General features: G+C 39.0%; 1 protein-coding gene across 1 annotated transcript in view; it reads left to right on the top strand.

Annotated features, from left to right (window-relative positions):
• KISS1R (KISS1 receptor) overlaps window positions 1-19,898 on the top strand; it is a 648,022-nt gene that overhangs the window by 602,975 nt on the left and 25,149 nt on the right.

The following is a 19,898-nucleotide window of genomic DNA, read 5'->3' as shown; positions in this document are numbered from 1 at the left end:
ATACTCCCCCCACACACACACACACACACACTCCCTGAAAAGTAGTTGTTTTTTATTTAAATACCATTAAATGCAGTAGAACTGCATAATCAAGTGCATAATAAAAAGACAATGCAACAGAACTTACTATTTTAAATGAACAGTAGATTGTTTTCTAGCAAATTTCAATGTGCGTCCCCCTGTTTGTCGTGACAGTCATCAGCCAATTATCTACTCATATACGTATATACACTGTGAACTCTTGCACTGCTCATTAATAGCTGGTGCCTCAGAATGAGTGCATATAAAAATACAGTGCACCATGTTATAACTGAAGTAAATTGGAAAGTCTCTTAAAACTGCTGCCCCCAAACTCCAACACAAAGTCAACTTATTTTTCACAGAGTGCCACCACTGCAATTAAACCTGAATATAGAGGGGGGTTTATTGGGAAAAAGCACTTTATAAAGCTTTCTGAGCTAATTAACTGCTTTTGTTTTTAAAAAAAATAGACCAGTTAATTTGAATAGACCTGATACTTACTTACTTTACAGAAGATATGAAATATTAGCAATCTCAAGACACATTGCTGAACAAAACATTAATTTCTTGACTGAAACACAATTGCACAATTCATCTGACTTTGGTTTGCTAGAAAATTCCTAGAAGGTTTGTAGGATTGTCTGAAAATGTTGTACAATATTCTAAATCCTTTTTCAGATGTGGAAAATATTCCAGCTGGGCACTTTCAATGTCTCTTTCAAAGACTTTCAATTTTCTCTCAAATACCACAAAACATGCTTTCTGCTGTTTTTCCTATATGTGTGCTGTGAAATCTGTAAAAAAAAAACATGAGATTAGTAAGCCAGACCATATCAGTGAGCTGAGGATATTTCTGCTTTCTTTCTTTCTAATGACACGGTGAGTCCACGGATCATCATCAATTACTGTTGGTAATATCACTCCTGGCCAGCAGGAGGAGGCAAAGAGCACCACAGCAAAGCTATTAAACATCACTCTCCTACTCACAAAGTCATTCTATTTGCCTGTAGTGCAAGGAAGATGTGAAGTTTAGGTGTAAGATGAGAAGTTTTCTTTAATCAAGATTTTATTTTATTAGCAGAGTAAGCTTAGTCTGTCCTTTCTGGGTCTAGCCTAGTCCACATCATTCTCTTCAGTAGGGCAGTGGTGGCTTTTGAGCACTTGAGAACTTGTGAGGTACAATCCTCACTGCATTTTCTCAAGAATCGGCTGCCCTAACTAGAAAACCTGAGTAGGTTTACTCAGATTTTCTCTCTTCACAGGTCCATGTGAGGTGCTGCACCCTCTCAAACCAGGTGATCTGTCCTGCTGCCGGACAGCACTTTCAGGTAAGTGCCATTTTAATTTTCTTTTGCAAGGAGATTGCTGGCACTTGTTACAGCTAAAAGCTGTCTTATTTAATATGAGACATTATTAAACCTTCATGTTTGGGGTTTCTTTTAGGCAGTTTGGGCATTGAGACTGTGAGGTGATTTATGGTGGCTCAGTGTGTTATAGTAGTTTTTATACTTTAACTTTTGGTCATGGAGATTACTGTTGTAAGCCGTTTTTTTCTGGCAGTTAGGGCTCTGTAACCGTTCTGTATTTGAAAAGGGGATAGTTTCTTCTGTGAGGGAAGTCACCCTGTGAGCTGCAGGACAGGTAGGCACCTCAGTAAAGCTACTGAGGTGTATAGGTAGCCTGAGGTCTATTTGGTTTGTTGCGCTAGCACACATTTCTATTTAAAGACACAGTACACATTTATTTTTTATTTTCAAATAAATATTTTTTACACTTTATCCTTATTTATTACATAAGATGAATCAAGAGGATTTTCAAACCATTATCCTGGGCAAAGTTGCTGCTTGTCAGTTATGTTTTGAGGCTCAGGTGGAACCCCCAGTTCCTTTTTGTTCCTCATGCATTGAGAGAACTTTAAGTTATAGAGATAAAATATTTGACCATGAGCCACCATTATCCCAGGCAAATGCTGTTCAGGTGTCTCCTGTTGCAGATATGCAGCAGCTTTCTCCTCAAACGTCCCAACTTTTTCAGTCTCCACATACAATGCCCTGTGTTTCCTCTTGCAATCCTGTAGGATTTTCTCTACAAGACATTGTTCCCAGGTATCCCTTGCGGTATCTGAGGCCTTGTCAGCTTTCCCCATGTTTCAGAGGAGGCGTAAAAGGAAATTTAAGGAAACAGTAAGGTTTCTGATCAAGTTCTGGCTATCCAGAGTGTCACTTCCCATAAGACTGAGGAAGAAGACATGTCGGTAGCATCTGAGGGGGAAATCTCAGACTCAGTGTAATTCCTTCTTCTGATGCTGAAGTGGTATCGTTCAGATTTAAGCTAGAACACGTTCGCTTATTACTTAAGGAGGTTTTGGCTACTTTGGACAACTCCGACACAACTATCGTAGTCCATCCTAAAAAGTCTAGTAAATTGAACAAATACTTTGATGTTCCCTCCGCGGTGGAGGTTTTTCTGGTTCCTGAACGTGCTGCAGAGATTATTGCTCGAGAATGGGAAAGACCTGGTATTCCCTTTTCTCCATCTCCTATTTTTAAGAAGATGTTTCCTATAGTGGATTCTATTAAGAAGTCGTGGCAGACGGTTCCTAAGGTAGAAGGAGCAATCTCCAATTTAGCCAAGAGGACTACTATTCCCATAGAGGATAGGTGTTCTTTTAAAGATCCAATAGATAAAAAACTGGAGGCTTTACTAAAAAAGATGTATGCCCACCAGGGTCTACAATGGCAACCTGCGGTGTGTATTGCCACTGTTACCAGCGCTGCGGCTTACTGGTTTGATGTGTTGTCTGAATCTCTTCAGATGGATACCCCTTTTGAGGAGATCCAGGACAGGAGTAAGGCTCTAAAGTTAGCCAATTCCTTGATTACAGATGCTTCCTCACAGTTTTTTAAACTGAGAGCCAAAATTTCTGGATTTGTGGTCCTAGCCCACAGGGCCTTGCGGTTGAAGTCATGGTCTACGGATGTTTCATCTAAATCTAAGCTCATGGCTATTCCTTACAAGGGTAAGACCTTGTTTGGACCTGGTTTGGCGGAAATTATCTCAGATATTACTGGAGGGAAAGGTTCTTTTCTTACTCAAGATAAAAAGAATAAGCAGAAGGGACGTCAGAGTAATTTTCGTTTCTTTCATAACTTTAAAGGTAAGTCTTCCTCCCCTTCCTCCAAGCAAGATCAAGAAAAGCCTTCCTGGAAGCCCAACCAGTCCTGGAATAAGGGAAAGCAATCTAAAAAGCCTTCAGCTGATTCCAAGTTAGCATGAAGGGTTGTCCCCCCATTCCGGGAGCGGATCTTGTAGGGGGCAGACTCTCTCTTTTTTCCCAGGCTTGGATAAGAGATGTACCGGATCCCTGGGCAGTGGACATTGTCTCCCAGGGATACAAAATAGACTCCAAATCTTTTCCTCCAAGAGGCAGGTTTCTCCTCTCCAGATTATCTCTAAACCAGATAAAAAGAGAGGCGTTCTTACATTGTTTCAAGGACCTTGCTGCCCTGGGGGTAATAGTTCCAGTTCCCTTTCAGGAAAGGGGTCTGGGATTTTACTCGAATCTGTTTGTAGTTCCCAAAAATGGGGGAACTTTTTGACCAATCCTAGATCTAAAATGTTTAAACAAGTTTCTCATAGTGCCATCCTTCAAGATGGAGACTATACGCTCCCTTGGTACAAGAGGGTCAGTTCATGACAACCATAGACCTAAAGGATGCCTTCATGTTCCCATTCACAGGGACCATCACAAGTTTCTGAGATTCGCATTTTTGGACAATCATTTCCAGTTCGTGGCCCTTCCATTCGGCCTTGCCACAGCTCCCAGAATTTTTTCAAAGTTTCTGGGGGCTCTTTTAGCTGTGCTTCGATTTCGGGGCAATGCAGTGGCACCTTATCTGGATGACATTCTGGTTCAGGCGCCATCTTTTGAACAAGCAGAATCTCATACGGAGATATTGTTGTCTTTTCTTCAATCCCACGGATAGAAGATGAATCTGGAAAAAAGTTATCTGGTTCCAGCTACAAGGTTCGTATTTTTGGGTACCATAATAGACTCCCTGTTAATGAATATTTTTCTGACTAAAGTCAGAAAAAGAAAGATTTTTGACTCATTTTGTCCTTCAGTCTTCTCCGCGGCCATCAGTGGCTCAATGTATGGAGGTAATCGGTCTGATGGTGGCTTCCATGGACATCATTCCGTTATGCATGCTCAGACAATGGAATGGGGACTATACGGACCTGTCTTCGCATGTAGAACTAGATCAGGCATCAATAGACTCTCTTCCATGGTGACTTTCTCAGGATCATCTCTCCCAGGGTACTTGCTTCCGCAGACACTCCTGGGTGATTGTGACCACGGATGCCAGCCTTCTAGGTTGGGGAGCAGTATGGGGCTCGTTAAAGGCTCAGGGCTTATGGACCCATGAGGAGTCAGTCCTGCCTATAAATATCTTGGAGCTGAAAGCAATCTTCAATGCTCTTCTGGCCTGGCCTCAGTTACCCTTAGCCCGGTTTATCAGATTCCAGTTGGACAACATAACCTCGGTGGCCTACATCAACCACCTGGGGGGTACTCAGAGCTCCTTGGCCATGACAGAGTTGGCCCAAATTATTCAGTGGATGGAGACCCACAACTGCTGTCTTTCTGCGATCCACATCCCAGGAGAGGACAATTGGGAAGCGGATTTTCTGAGCAGACAGACATTTCATCCTGGGGAGTGGGAACTTCATTCAGATGTGTTTTCCAGCTTGACCCTCAAGTGGAGGAAGCCGGAGTTGGATCTCATAGCTTCTTGTCAGAATGCCAAACTTCCGAGATATGGCTCGAGGTCAAGAGATCCGCAGGCATTTCTGATCGTTGCTCTTGCAGTTCCTTGGAACTTCAGTCTAGCATACCTGTTTCCTCAGTTCGCTCTCCTTCCAAGAGTCATTGCTAGAATCAAGCAGGAGAGGGCATCTGTAATTCTCATAGCACCGGGGTGGCCTCGCAGGATTTGGTATGCAGACCTATTGGAAATGTCATCCTTTCCACCTTGGAGACTACCTCTGAGGAAGGACCTTCTACTTTAGGGTCCCTTCCTTTATCCAAATCTCGTTTCTCTGAAGCTGACTGCTTGGAGATTGAACGCTTAGTTTTTTCTAAGCATCGATTTTCAGAGTCGGTCATTTTCAGAGTCAATTCAGGCTTGTAAGCCTGTGACTCGCAGGATTTATTGGTGTGAATCCAAAGGACACTCTTGGAGTAGAGTAAGGATTCCTAGGATTTTGTCCTTTCTCCAGGGTGGTTTGGTGAAGGGTTTGTCGGCAAGTACTCTAAAGGGTCAGATTTTGGCATTGTCTATTTTTTTACATAAGTGCTTGGCGGATGTGCCAAACGTGCAATCGTTTTGTCAGGCCTTGGTTAGAATTCGGCCTGTGTTTAAACCTGTTACTCCTTCATGGAGTCTTAACCTTGTTCTTAAAGTTTTACAACAGGCTCTGCTTAAGCCTATGGGGCCTATCTATTAAGCTCCGAATGGAGCTTGAGGTCTAATGACCGCTGCTCCATAACCCTGTATGCCTGCTCTGAGCAGGCGGACATTAATCGCTGGAATTCAACCCGATCGAGTATGATTGGGTTAATAGACACCCCCTGCTGGAGGCCATTTGGCCATGAGTCTGCAGGGGGTAGTGTTGCACCAGCAGCTCTTGTGAGCTGCTGGAGCAATGCTGAATACGGAGAGCATATTGCTCTCCGCATTCAGCGAGGTCGGATCAGGTCCGCAAGACCTATGATAAATAGGCCTCTATGCATTCTTTAGATATTAAGATGTTATCTTGGAAAGTTTTGTTTCTTGTTGCTATTTCCTCTGCTCGGAGAGTTTCTGAACTCTTTGCTTTAAGGTGTGATTCCCCTTGTCTTATATTTCACTCTGATAAGGTGGTTCTGCGTACTAAGTTTGGTTTCCTGCCCAAGGTTGTTTTGGTTAAGAATATTAATCAGGAAATCATTGTACCTTCTTTGTGTCCTAATCCTTCTTCTCACAAAGAACACGTGTTACATAATATGGATGTTGTGCGAGTGCTAAAATTTTATTTGTAGAAAACTAAGGACTTTCGTCAGTCTTCTGCATTGTTTGTTTGCTTTTCTGGGAAATGCAAGGGTCAGAAAGCTACGGCTACTTCACTTTCCCTTTGACTGAAGAGCGTTATTTGCTTGGCATATGAGACTGCTGGATAGCAACCTCCTGAGAAAATCACAGCTCATTTCACAAGGGCTGTTTCTTCTTCCTGGACCTTCAAAAATGAAGCTTCTGTGGAACAGATTTGAAAGGCTGCAACTTGGTCATCTTTGCACACTTTTTCCAAATTCTATAAATTCAATACTTTTGCCTCGGCTGAGGCTTCTTTTGGGAGAAAGGTTCTTCAAGCAGTGGTGCCTTCTGTTTAGGTTCCTATCTTGTCCCTCCCTTATCATTTGTAGCCTCTGGCTTGGGTATTGGTTCCCAACAGTAACTTATGATGATCCGTGGACTCACCCTGTCATTAGAAAGAAAACAAAATTTATACTTACCTGATAAATTTCTTTCTTTCTTGACACGGTGAGTCCATGGCCCGCCCTGTATTCAGACAGTTTCTTTTTATATAAACCTCAGGCACCTCTGCACCTTGTGTTACTTCCTTTCTCTCCTTTCCCTTTGGTCGAATGACTGGGAGATTGTGTGTAGGGGAGTGATATTTAACAGCTTTGCTGTGGTGTCCTTTGCCTCCTCCTGCTGGCCAGGAGTGATATTCCCAACAATAATTGATGATGATCCGTGGACTCACTGTTGTATGTTGGACCATATCAATAAGTGCTTGTAACTGTAGCTAATTAATGTCTAGATTACGAGTTTGTAGCGCTATAGGGAAATTAACAAATGCAACAAAAGTGGCGTTATTTAATCCCCTATATCGCAGCCATTTCAAGTTTAAAAAAACCAGGCTTGTGCGGTCGATATTGGGTTTTTAAGCTCCATACCACACCAAAAACAAGCGCTGATTTGACGTGCTCGTGCACCTTTCCCCCATAGACATCAATGTGGAGAGCGAGTCAGAAAAAAACCTAACACCTGCGATTGCGGACAGAAAAGCTCTGTAAACGCAGCCCCATTGATGTCTATGGGGGAAAAAAAAAACATAGACATCAAAAAACCCACGTCTAAACAACCCTAATCTGCTGCCCCTGACATCGCCTACGCCTGCCTACAGTTATTAACCCCTAATCTGCCATTTCCGATATTGCCACCACCTAAATAAAGTTATTAACCCCTATTCCGCCGCACCCCAACATCACGCCACTATATTAAAGTTATTAACCCCTATTCCACCACTCCCCGACATCGCAGCAACTAAATAAAGTTATTAACCCCTAAACCTCTGGCCTCCCACATCACTACCACTAAATAAACCTACTAACCCCTAAACCACCAGCCCCATACATTGCAACCACCTAAATTAAACTATTAACCCCTACACCTACCCCTAAACCTAACACTAACCCTAAACCTAACCCTAAAGTAACCCTAACCCTAACACCCCCTAACTTTAACATAATTAAAATAGATCTAAATTAAATTTTCAATTATTAACTAATTAATACCTATTTAAAACTAAATACTTACCTGTGAAATAAAACCTAAGCTAGCTACAACATAACTAATAATTATATTGTAGCTAGCTTAGGTTTTATTTTTATTTCACAGGTAAGTTTGTATTTATTTTAACTAAGTAGACTAGTTAGTAAACAGTTATTAACCATTTACTAACTACCTAGTTAAAATAAATACAAACTTTGGCTGATTCAAATTTTTCAACCAATAGAAATGCAAGAGACGCCATCTAGGATAGCATACCTTGCATTGAAGATTCAGTGTACGGCGACGACTATATGATGAGGATGCTCCGTGCCGGATGTCTTCAGGATGGACCTGCTCCGCGCTACCGGGATCAAGATAGAAGATGCCGCCTGGATGAAGATTTAAGAGGCCGTCTGGATGTAGACTTCTTGTCGCTTGGATGAGGAATTTGCCGCCGGGATGAAGATTGAAGAGGCCGTCTGGATGAAGACTTCTCCGCCGGGATGAAGATCATTCAAGCGGGACATCAAAAACTGTAAGTGGATCGTCGGGGGTCAGTGTTAGGTTATTTAAAGGTTTTTTTTTGGGTGGGTTTTATTTTTAGATTAGGGTCTGGGCATGTAAAAGAGCTAAATGCACTTTTAAGGGCAATGCCCATCCAAATGCCCTTTTCAGGGAAATGGGTAGCTTAGGATTTTTTAGATTTAGGTTTTTTATTTTGGGGGGATGGTTGGGTGGTGGGTTTTACTGTTGGGGGGTCTTTGTATTTCTCTATACAGGTAGAAGAGCTGTTTAACTTAGGGCAATGCCATACAAAAGGCACTTTTAAGGGCCATTTGTTGTTTATTGTAGGATAGGGTTTTTTTTTTATTTTAATAGGGCTATTAGATTAGGTGTAATTCTTTTTTATTTTTGATAACTTCATTTGTTATTTTTCATAATTAAGTTAGTTTAGTTTTAGTTTAATAATTATATTAGTTTAATTGTTAGTTTAATCTTAGTTTTTTTAATTTGACAGGTAAGTTTAAATTTAATTTAAGATAGGAAAATTTTAATTTTAATATAACGTTAGGGGGCGTTAGGTTTAGAAGTTACTAGTTTAGTTTATTGCGATGTGGGGGCTTTCGGTTTAGGGGTTAATAGTTTAATTTATTATATTTCTTTCTGGAGGGTCTTTCGGTTTAGGGGTTAATAGGTTTATTAACAACTTTTGTATAGTGGGGGCGATGTGGGCGGACGGCAGATTAGGGGTTAATAATATTTAAATAGTGTTTGCGATGCGGGAGGGCAGCAGTTTAGGGGTTAATAACTTTAGTATAGTGGTGACGATGTCGGGGAGCGGCGGAATAGGGGTAAATAAATTTTCTTAGTGGCGGCGATGTCGGGAGCATCAGATTAGAGGTTAATAAATTTATTATAGTATTTGCGATGCAGGAGGTCATCGGTTTAGGGGTTAATAGGTAGTTTATGGGTGATTAGTGCACTTTGTAACACTTTAGTTATGAGTTTTATGTAACAGCTTTGTTGCGAAAAACTCATAACTACTGACATTAGATGGCAGTAAAGATCTTGTAGTTTTAGGCTGTAACACTTGCTTTTTTGCCTCACCGCAAAATTCGTAATACCAGCGCTATGGGAATCCCATAAAAAATGTAATTTTTACGAGTGCGTTCTTGACGTTGCGTTACAGGCTAAAAGGCTTGCGGTACACCTATAATGACAAGACTTGTAATGGCTGCAGTGCTGTTTTAACGCTGAAAATACCATATTTTCAGCGTTTAAAGACAAACTCAAAAACTTGTAATCTAGCTGTAAGAGCATGCGCCATGATGTAATTCACAATTTTTGACATTATCATCTAACTTTTTGAAGGTTTCCCTTGCACAAAGAGCTTCTTGATAAATAAGACAATGAAACTAAATGACTGAATGTTTTGCTTCTTTAACAAAGAACTGTATGAAACCAGATGTTGCTCCCACCATGAAAGGTGCACCGTCACTAGTAAATGAAACCATTTTCTCTGTCCTTAGGTCTTGTGACAAAGAGCATTGTAGATATCTATCCCTTGCGTTCTTTCAGGCAAAGACTGCAGTTTCAGCAACTCTTCTCTCATCCTGTCACCAGCAGCATAACGCAAAATGAATGCTAGACTTGCATGATTATTTATATCCGTGCTTTAATCCAATCGCATGCAGTAACACACAGCCTTTTGTAAGTCAGTAGTGAGTTGCTGACTAATATCACTTGCCTTGGCCAGGACCCTATCATTTTATTCCAATGCTGGAGAATTTTATGTAGGATACGCATTCTACATAAAAAGTCACATGACACTCAGAATCAGTCTACTGTCATACTGCAGATCATGCTGTTACACACAGCTATGCATTAACCACTAAAAAAAAGACCCAAACAAAAAAACAAGAAAAACCTCTCAACCTTACCTTCTCGGCTGCTGCCATCACCAAACACTCATATTGGAGGCTTTTCCAGTACATAAGAAAACCTGATTTTCACAAAGAGTTTTCCATGTCTTTTTTTTTATTTAATTCAGCTTTTCGTTGCTTTGCAGCCTGAAATATAGACAGACACAGTTTTTGTTTATCCAGTTGTAATAACTCAGTGCAACTTATAACATCCAAGTGAAAGATTTATCACCAACATGTCAAAAAAAAAAAATAAAGACAATTCAAAAACAGAATCACTGAGTTGGAAAAGGGATCACCCTGTCAGGGTATTGCTGAGTGATATTTCATTGACACATATATATATATATATATATATATATATATATATCTCAACATATAATATGCGTAATATTTCAGTATTATGTGAAATGCTTTGACCATTTGTAAATGACTGAGGTGGGTGACACAACCCCCCCCCCCCCACTTACTGAGTAAGATACACACTTCAAAGGGACCTTATCACATTGGGTAGTCTCAGGTTTGTACTTCCATATAAGGAGTTTCCTGCCTGAAGAGTTAGTTTATCACAGACCCCCTGTAGTGACAGACACAGTCTACAAGTGATCAGTCCTTTGAAGCTAGCAGATTTTAGGATGGACAACAAATGTAACTCATCTAAGAGTTAATTACTACATACTGAGTTTCGATATACAAAACCCAGACTTTATGTCAGCTCCAAATGTTTTAATATTAAAAGGGGAAGTTGAAGGCTCAGATTAAAACAATTGTCCACAGTATTTGAAAACATATTCAATCTAGCAAGACTTGTGCATGTGCCAGTATATATATATATATGTCTGAGAGAAATGCCTAATATCCTATATTAAATAATTGTCTGATAATTAAATGAATAACTAATGAGATATACACCAACATTACTGGAGGCAACGCTGAGATCATTACATCTTTATCACATTGATATAATTTATTTTGTAGTAAAGTAGAAATTATTGTAAAAAAAAATAATTTAATGATATTTTAAAATTATTATTATTTTTATTTTGGTTAAAATTGTCATTTAAATACTGAGCTAAAATCGCAATGTCTATTACTAGAAGTGACTCAAATGAATCTGTACACAGTATTGAAATATGTTTTCCACGATTGCCACTCACTAAGGCAGACTCCCTTAAAATGGACGCTATCAGGCACATCAAAAATAGATTTAATATTTCAGGTGAAATAAACTATTATATTGATATGCCTACCACTAAGGCCAATATTGCTGTTGAAAATAGAGCATGGAATGAAACAAGTGAATTATTCCAAGAATTATTAAAAATTAATCGATGCAAGAATTCTAAAAAACGGGATGAGAAAATAATCAAATCTTGGCCGTTGATAATATGAATTAATGACAAACTCTCCACTAACTTATAGAAAAGGAATGGCAATTACAGAAGCTAAGAGAAATTCGCTCATCACGCAAATGCGAAGAAAATTTAGAAATAGCTCAAAATTAAATTGTTACACTTAAACAAGACATGTCCGCCTTAGATAAACCCATTATCCCTATTACAGAGGAGGTGGTGGGTAAAAATTATACTTTATCAAGTAACGTGGCTGATTCAGGTAAATCATGGCGAAGTCCCCAAATGTTTAAACATGATCATTTTATGTGTGAAATGGTAGAAACTGAAGGGAGGTATTAAGTATCAGCTGAGCTAAAGGATTCAGTTACCAACCCTATCATTAGATTAATTGATACTGGATCTCAAGCGACTATTTTATCTTACAGGTACTACACACAGCTAAATTAACTCATACCCTATAAACCTAAACTCAGGGAATTTGATGGTTCATTAATAGGTGTTAGGGGTGACTCTTTCAAAGTCTTGGGCACTGCATGGTTAAAGCTAAAGCTGGGAAATAGGGTACTGACATCCTATCATTACAGTGGATCTGCCAAATGATCCTTTAATAATTGGTATTGATCTTCTCAAATGATTAAGTACCGTAAATGATTGCATAAATAATATTATTTGGTCACTAGTCAAAAGACCTATTAATTATGAGCCGTTCATCATACCTCACACCAGACATAACTGTCATGTATATCAGAAGAGAGAGAACAGCACTCCTGAGATAGAACAAAAGCTGGAATAACTTCCATGCCTGTTCATTTATATTGCAACTCAGGGTGCACGTTCTTTAAGCACACTATGCCCCTTCACAGAGAAAAAATATCCTGTAGCATATCAGTCTGACCCTGCCCAATGACAGTCCAGTGCCAAAATACCAGGCAATTCCTCTCTGGACAAGAGAAACAACAACCCCAGACAATCGTTTCGGCCTTCTGTGCGCCTCGTCAGTGAGGTGCAGTTGTATCTCTCTAAGGGCATGTGTGCACGGAGTCCACGTCTGGTTTCCCCATTACTCTTAGGGAGACCCAAGAGTAATTTGGATAAGTATCAGATGAGAGAGAACAGCACTCTTGAGATAGAACAAAAGCTAGAATAACTTCCATGCCTGTTCATTTATATTGCAACTCAAGGTGCACGTTCTTTTAGCACACTATGCCCCTTCACAGAGAAAAAAATCCTGTAGCAAATAACTGTCATGTGGTGGAAGAGCAACCAGATGCTGTCGAAATTCATTTCAGGAATAGCTCTGTACATGACATAACTGTCCTACAAATAGATGATCAGACTTCCCTAAGTGGCTCTGTTGGTCATACCATTAACATTTTGCCTTGGACAATAGTCAATATTTCCCTTGACGGTGATGTATTAACCATATATCTCTGCAAAGGGGATCCTAAGTCCTCTAAAGGGGGTGATAACTATCAATTCCTTGCAGAAATTGAGAAAATTAAGGATGATTAATTTGTCCCTATGCAAGTGCATGACCTTGGAAAAAACAAGTATGCTAAATTAAATTTAAAACAGGAAGCTTGCTACATAAGATGAATAACTGTAATAAAAGCATAAACAGAGCTTTTGGGGAGCAGTCAGAGTGTGAGCTCCCTAAATCTTCAGCTTCATCAGAGTGTAACCCAAGGGCTGTTTAGCCTCTATCCCCTTCTTCAATTCGTAGGAAGCAACCCAGGCAAGGGTGGCCATTCCGGAGATCCATCATCACAGGATACTATGACGTGGACTCCTTTGCACAGCCAGCTGGTTTGCTTTTAGAATACCAGCCCGCTTCTAACAGGCACAAGAGAGTGTCTTCACGTTTGTGAGTACCCTGTATCTTGCCTAGCTTGGATTCTGTGGTTTTTATTGACCTACACATGTGGCGCCTCTGTTTATGTTTATATTACAGTTATTCATCTTAGAAGTCACATCATTCTTGGAGTGAAGACCGAGAGCTGCCTTTTTCTCATACGGATTTTTTGGGACATTTGTGGGACTCTCTCCATATACCTCTCACATTGGTCACAACTTAGTGCCACGTGTGTATATACATATATCCATATATATATATTGTATATTTTTTATACTTTTAATTTTTTATATTATGTACATGGTGTTACAAGATGCACGTTTAACACTTGGGTAACATTTATTACTGTTATATAGTGCCTCCTATAGGTGATCTGTGGTACTATCAGCACAGATATTCCGGTTTATATATTAGCTTGCTACATAAGCAAAGGCTTATTAGTGCAGATAGCTGAACCTAAAGTTATTAAATATCTTTCTCCCCAAGATCACTGGGTCCGTAACCTAGATGATAACTCTGAAAGCTATAACATTATAGCTAAATAATTATTATCTATCTCCATAGGTAATAAATCAGCAAAACACCTGTTTTTAATTTTGTATAATCCCCATAATCAAATATATATAGGCAACAATCTCTTACATAGATATGCCATACAAATAGATTTGATTAACCTTTGCCTCTGGAGCAGGTTAAAAGGGGACCCTGACATATTTCAGTATGAAAATGCAGCCCTGAAATCAAACCAGCAAATGCCATATGCTGTGAGTATGCAGGTGTCTAATGATATTGTAATACCTGCTGGGGCTAATACATTTCTTTAACCCTTACAGGCAAAAAGGGGTCAGAAGTTAAAAACTTCTGAAGCACTAATATGCATCTCCCAGAGAATGTGAAATATAAGTATAACAATGACCCAATGTGTACCGGTAGGGATATACTCTCTGTGCTGTTTAGGAATAAGCTCTTTTTTCAAAAGGAAGCTTCCTCTAAGCTACCAAAGGATGTTTTCAGGAATGGGTGTGGTGAGAAAAGAAGAGTGCTGGGTATTTACTACTAAACTACCAGACTAGCTACCCAGTGCTCTTCTTTTCTCGCCAAACCCATTCCTATAACAATGACACATTCTCATATGGTAAATATTGGAAATATTCAATACATGTTATTATACATAACATGTCCCCACAGGATATCACCTTATCCAAAGGAACAATTATAGGATATGCTCTGGAATCCAGTTATTATATTTTCGGATTCAAGAATAATGTAATTGGGCTAATACCTGAAAGGTACTTAACTGAAGAACAGTTAATAGAACAATCCTTTGCATCCATGCCAGAAGGATTATTTACAATTCAATCTATTTATCCTTTCAGCTCAGAGGAAGGCATCAGTAAAATTAAAGAAGCCTCCCTAGTATTTGATCAACCGATCAAAGAACCAGAATACCCCAATATCCAGAATCATGGGGGTAATGTAAATTATAATCAATGGGACCTCACATACTGTATAGGCTTTAATAAGCCTATAAGATAGGACAGCCTGAAATCTTCCCAGGATTTCAGCAAATAGTCGGAGAGCAAATCTCCTTAGCTAATGGCTGTTCAAGTGATGATGAACGCCAACAGCTAAGAGAAATTCTGATGGAGTACCAGGATATTTTTGCTAGAGATTCTTATGATTGTGGGACTACAGACCTGCACATTGCACAAATTGAAACAGATCCCAATGAACTACCTGTATTTGTTAAGCAATATAGACTCCATTTAGCCACATATGATTCGCTTGCAGAAATCATAAGGAACTTGGAAGAAAGGGGTATCATCACACAGGTGCACAGCTCTTATAATAATACTATTCTAGGTATTCTTGAGCCCAATGGACAAAAGCGTTTGTGTGCTGACAGCTAAACAAACAGGTGTACATGTCTGGCTGGCCTGTGCCATACATTGACTAGTGCCTAGCGCAGATGCAGGGATCTAAGATATTCAGTGCCATTGATTGTGTGCAGGGATATTGGACCATAAAGGTGCATGAGGAAGACCAGTATAAACTCGCATTCACGTTCCAGAAGGTTCAATATGCATTCACAAGGCTCCCAGTTGGATACATAAATTCAGGACATGAGTTTGCTGTATTCATGCATAAGGCTATGCCTGTTGCACTAGAAAAAAGAACGTTATCTTTTGTTGATGATGTGTTACTCAAAAGCACAACATTTGAAAAACATATTGCAGAGCTTAAACATGTCCTCAGCCAACTTAAAAGGGCAGGTGTCAAATTATCCCTACAAAAAGCACAATGGTGCCATAACCATGTAAACTTCTTGGGTCATGAAGTTACTTCTGAAGGGTTAAATCCTCAGAAGAAAAATGTTGAAGCCATAATAAATTCTAAGAACCCAAGTAACTTAAAGGAATTAAGATCATTCCTGGGTATGACAAATTATTCTCGCAAATTTATTGATAATTATGAGGAATTAGCTAACCCACTGCTACATCTTCTAAAGAAAGATGCAGTATGGCACTGGAGTGAGGCTCAAAAGACAGCCATAAAAGAGCTGAAGCACCTTGTTTAGCTTGCCCTAAAGGGGGTAAACCTTTCTACCTAGAGACAGGTTATACAGATGTAAGCATGAGTGCTGTTTTATATAAAAATCATTATAATTTGAGCAAAGTTATTGCTTATGCAAGCAAAACTTTATCCCCAGTTGAAATAAAATTTAATGATTGCGAAAAGTCCTCTTATCTACTGTATGGGCGCTACAAAATTTCCGCAGCTAAATACAGGACGAGAAAATTATTGTAGAAATTGCCCACCAGCCTTTACTATATTTGCAAAGTGAGACAATAAGAGATAGAAACCTGTCCAATAGCCACATAACAGCTTGGACTCTTTCCTTACAAGGCTGGCCTTTAGAAATTTGCTATAAGCAAAATAAAAAGAATCCAGTCGCACAGGGGCTTGCTGAGCTCCATGACTGTACTGCTAAAGATCATGAGGAAGATTTAATAGAAGATTATTTCCTGGAGGAACAATTGCTTTCCCCATATAAAATACACAATGAGGACCATTGTCAAATATTACCTTGGGTATATGTTAAAGGTTGTTCTTACCATGCCACTATTGATAATGAGCGTAGATTAGTCATTGGCATTGGTATAGCTTCGGCAAATACCCAAATATTTCTGTAGGTTTCAACATTGAATCAAGATCCAGTCAAGTAGCAGAACTCACTGCTATTTTAAAAATCATTGAAATGGCTATTAAACAAATTATTCATGAATTTGTGGTCATTACTAATTTAAATTATGTGCGCGACAGTTTTGTTGAATACCTGCCAACTTGGAAAAGAAATGGCATGCAGAAAACTAACAACAAACCAGTTAAACATTGTAAATTATTCTGTGAGATTAATAAATGAGTGGTTTCCAATGGGTTAACCATACACTGGAAAAGACCAAGGGTCATTCCAGGATTCAAGGTCCTGATAAAGAAGACAATGATCTTGACACTTCATTAGCCAAACAAGGAGCCATAAATGGAGAGCTCCTCAATATTGACCGTTTAATGGATGCAATTCATGTAGAAGCCATTACCAGAAACCAGGCTAAACAATAAAATGAGCCTAACATGGTACAATAGAGTCAGGATTCTACTAGTGAGGACCTGATCACTAATCACTATAGGTATTTTCTATAAACACATAGAAGATCCGGAAAACAACCCCATCTCAAAAGAGGACTGTATTTGTAAGGAAGATCTTAGAATCTTAAGTCCAAATCACAATTGAAATTACAGGACGGTTTGTTAATTAGAACCTCCAAAACAGGTATCCTACAATGGGTGGTACCTACCCAGTTCAGGGGTCTCGTGCTCCCACATCTGGCCATCGTGGTGCCAAATTAACATATGAAATATTGCGTGACTACACCTTTTGGCCACATATGTTGAAGTATCTTCAGACCTACTGTCAAGGTTTTTTAATCTCTCCACAATTTCAACCCACTGCGCCAACGCATAGAGCGTCATTGCAGAAAATGGGGATGGTAATGCCATGGTCAGATATACAAATTGATTTTATTGGTCCAGTAACTAGGTCATCCAGAGGTTACAGATACATATTAACAGTAACATGCCTGTTTACTAAATGGGTAGAATGCTTCAGTGCACCTATTAATAGTGCTGAAACATGCGCAGCATTGCTCATTAACTATGTGTTTTCCAGATTTTGTTTACTCCAGTGAATCAAATCCAATTGGGGGACCTACGTCACTAGTGAAGTGATGCCAAACATATGGAAAATACTAGGAGTTAAAAGAAAGCTCCATATTGCATATAGAGCTGCCTCTAATGGTGGAGTAGAGCGTTACAACCAGTCCATTGTGAAAATACTCAAAAAGTTTGTGAGTGAAACAGGTAAGAACTGGGGTATAAAATTACCTCTAGTCCTAATGGCATTAAGAGCAACTCCAAGTAGTGCTACTAAAATATCACCTTTTGAATTGATGGCTGGTAGAAGAATGGTTCTTCCTCAACATTTACTATACCGTACATCAGACCAGAACTTAATAAATGCTGCTACTACATATCAGTATGTAGAAAACTTAAGAAAGGATCTGCAATATGCTTTTTCATTTGCTCAAAGGAACATAGAGAAGTCCGCAACTGCCCCTAAAACTTATTATGATCTTATTATGATCTCAAAATTTCCAAAAAGAAATATGAAATAAATGATCAAGTTTATCTTTATAATTTTGCAAGGGACCAGATCAAGTAGAGAAAGTTCCTTCCATCATGGAAGGGTCCTTTTGTCATTACTGACAAAATATCTCCAGTTGCCTATAAAATAAGGATCCCTACAAAATTATACCTTTATGGATAAATGGGTCCATGTTAATCAGCTGCGAGCATGCCATCCTAGGTCCCAACTCCAAGTCATAGAGGGAGAATGAATGGTTATTTCCACATACACACTAATGAATTGTTGTAGTTTAATAGATAAATAAAATATCTAGCTAAAGAGCATAAATATGAGGATCGATGCTTTGACCATTTGTTTATGATTGGGGCGGGTGACACAAAAAAACCTTTACTAAGTAAGATACACTTCACAGACCAGGGTGTCTCAAATATACACACTTCAAATTAACTTATCACATTGGGTATTTTCAGGTTTGTACTTCAATATAAGGAGTTTCCTGCCTTGGATGTTAATATAAGTTGCACTGAGTAAATACAACTGGATAAACAAAAACTGTGTCTGTCTTTATTTCAAGCTGCAGAGCAATAAAATGTGATTATTTTCAAGGTGGGTGATTCTTTTCAATATCCACTATACGTCTATTATTCTTTGTTGAGAAAAGTAAGGCAAACAAATTAAGAGAGGAGTGCAACCTGTATCTTAGTGTAGTGATATATTTCCAGATCTTAGTAGTATGTACCCCCAGTAAGGGCCAGTTCAGGATGGGGTCATAGCTCCTACTGTAAAGAGATGTAGGACATAGATGAATTCCCTCTCAAAACAATACAAGTCACGCTAACAAAATGATAACACTTTTGTATGCACATTTTTAGCAGTTTAATACTTAAAAGTCTTGATTTAACTGCCAGGCCGACAAAGTTTGATGTAATGAACCTCCTTCATCAGTTTTGCAGTGACCAGGCAGCATACATTGCACAATTCGCTGCACAAGAGGGGGCTGTCAATCATCCTAATCTGATTGCATCGAGATTATTGCTATCTGACATTGAAAGTGTTGCAGAGAGGTTAAGTAGCAGCAGTCTTTAGACCGCTGCTACTTAACTTGCATTTCAGGCTCACACTGAATGATGGGGCTCCCAAGCTGCTATCGCAGCTTGGTAGATGGAGCCCAATGGGTTGGGAAAGTCAAAATTGCATGATTCATATAGAGCATGTTATTTTTAGACACTTTTCATTCACTTCTGTTTTCAGATTTACTTTGTTCTCTTAGTTTCTTTTGATGAAAAAGAAAATGTATACATCTTACACTACTGGGAGCTAGCTGTTTATTGGTGACTACACACATTTGTCTGTTTTCATTGGCTCACCAGATGTGTTCAGCTAACTCCCAGTAGTACATTGCTGTTCTGGAGCTGATTCTATATATGTATTTAATCCGTCTGTTGTTGTTATGTAACATTAATAGTGCAATAATAAAATGCTGTAATATATTACAGCATTTTCTTTTTGTACTTTAATATACCATTAATTTCTCAAAACATTATTTGAATAAATAAAAATGACTTTAATGTCCAATTAGATAATAAATATAAACAAAATCCATTTAAAATAGCTAACATCAAACTAAAGCCATGAAAGAGAGATTTGCATAAGGCTTTTAGATGTGAATAGATGACATGCAAATAGCCTAGGCCACATTGACCTTTCTTAGGATAAATGGAGATAAAATAAAAAGAGAAACAGCTAATTACTGCCAATTTTACAAAAGCTGACATCATGTTTAATGACTTGTTCTGCAAAGATTTTTTAACATTCTAAAATTATCTGTGTGTGTTTAACGGATGAGTACTAATTAAATCCCCTATACAGGATGCTAAGTGAGGTACTGAAGTGGACAATGACAGCTCTCATCCCTTGATTAAGGCTTGAGATTTATTATTACTA

Source organism: Bombina bombina, chromosome 2 (assembly GCF_027579735.1).
Source record: "Bombina bombina isolate aBomBom1 chromosome 2, aBomBom1.pri, whole genome shotgun sequence".
Classification (NCBI taxonomy): Eukaryota; Metazoa; Chordata; class Amphibia; order Anura; family Bombinatoridae; genus Bombina; species Bombina bombina.
This window is presented reverse-complemented; position numbering and strand designations above follow the sequence as displayed.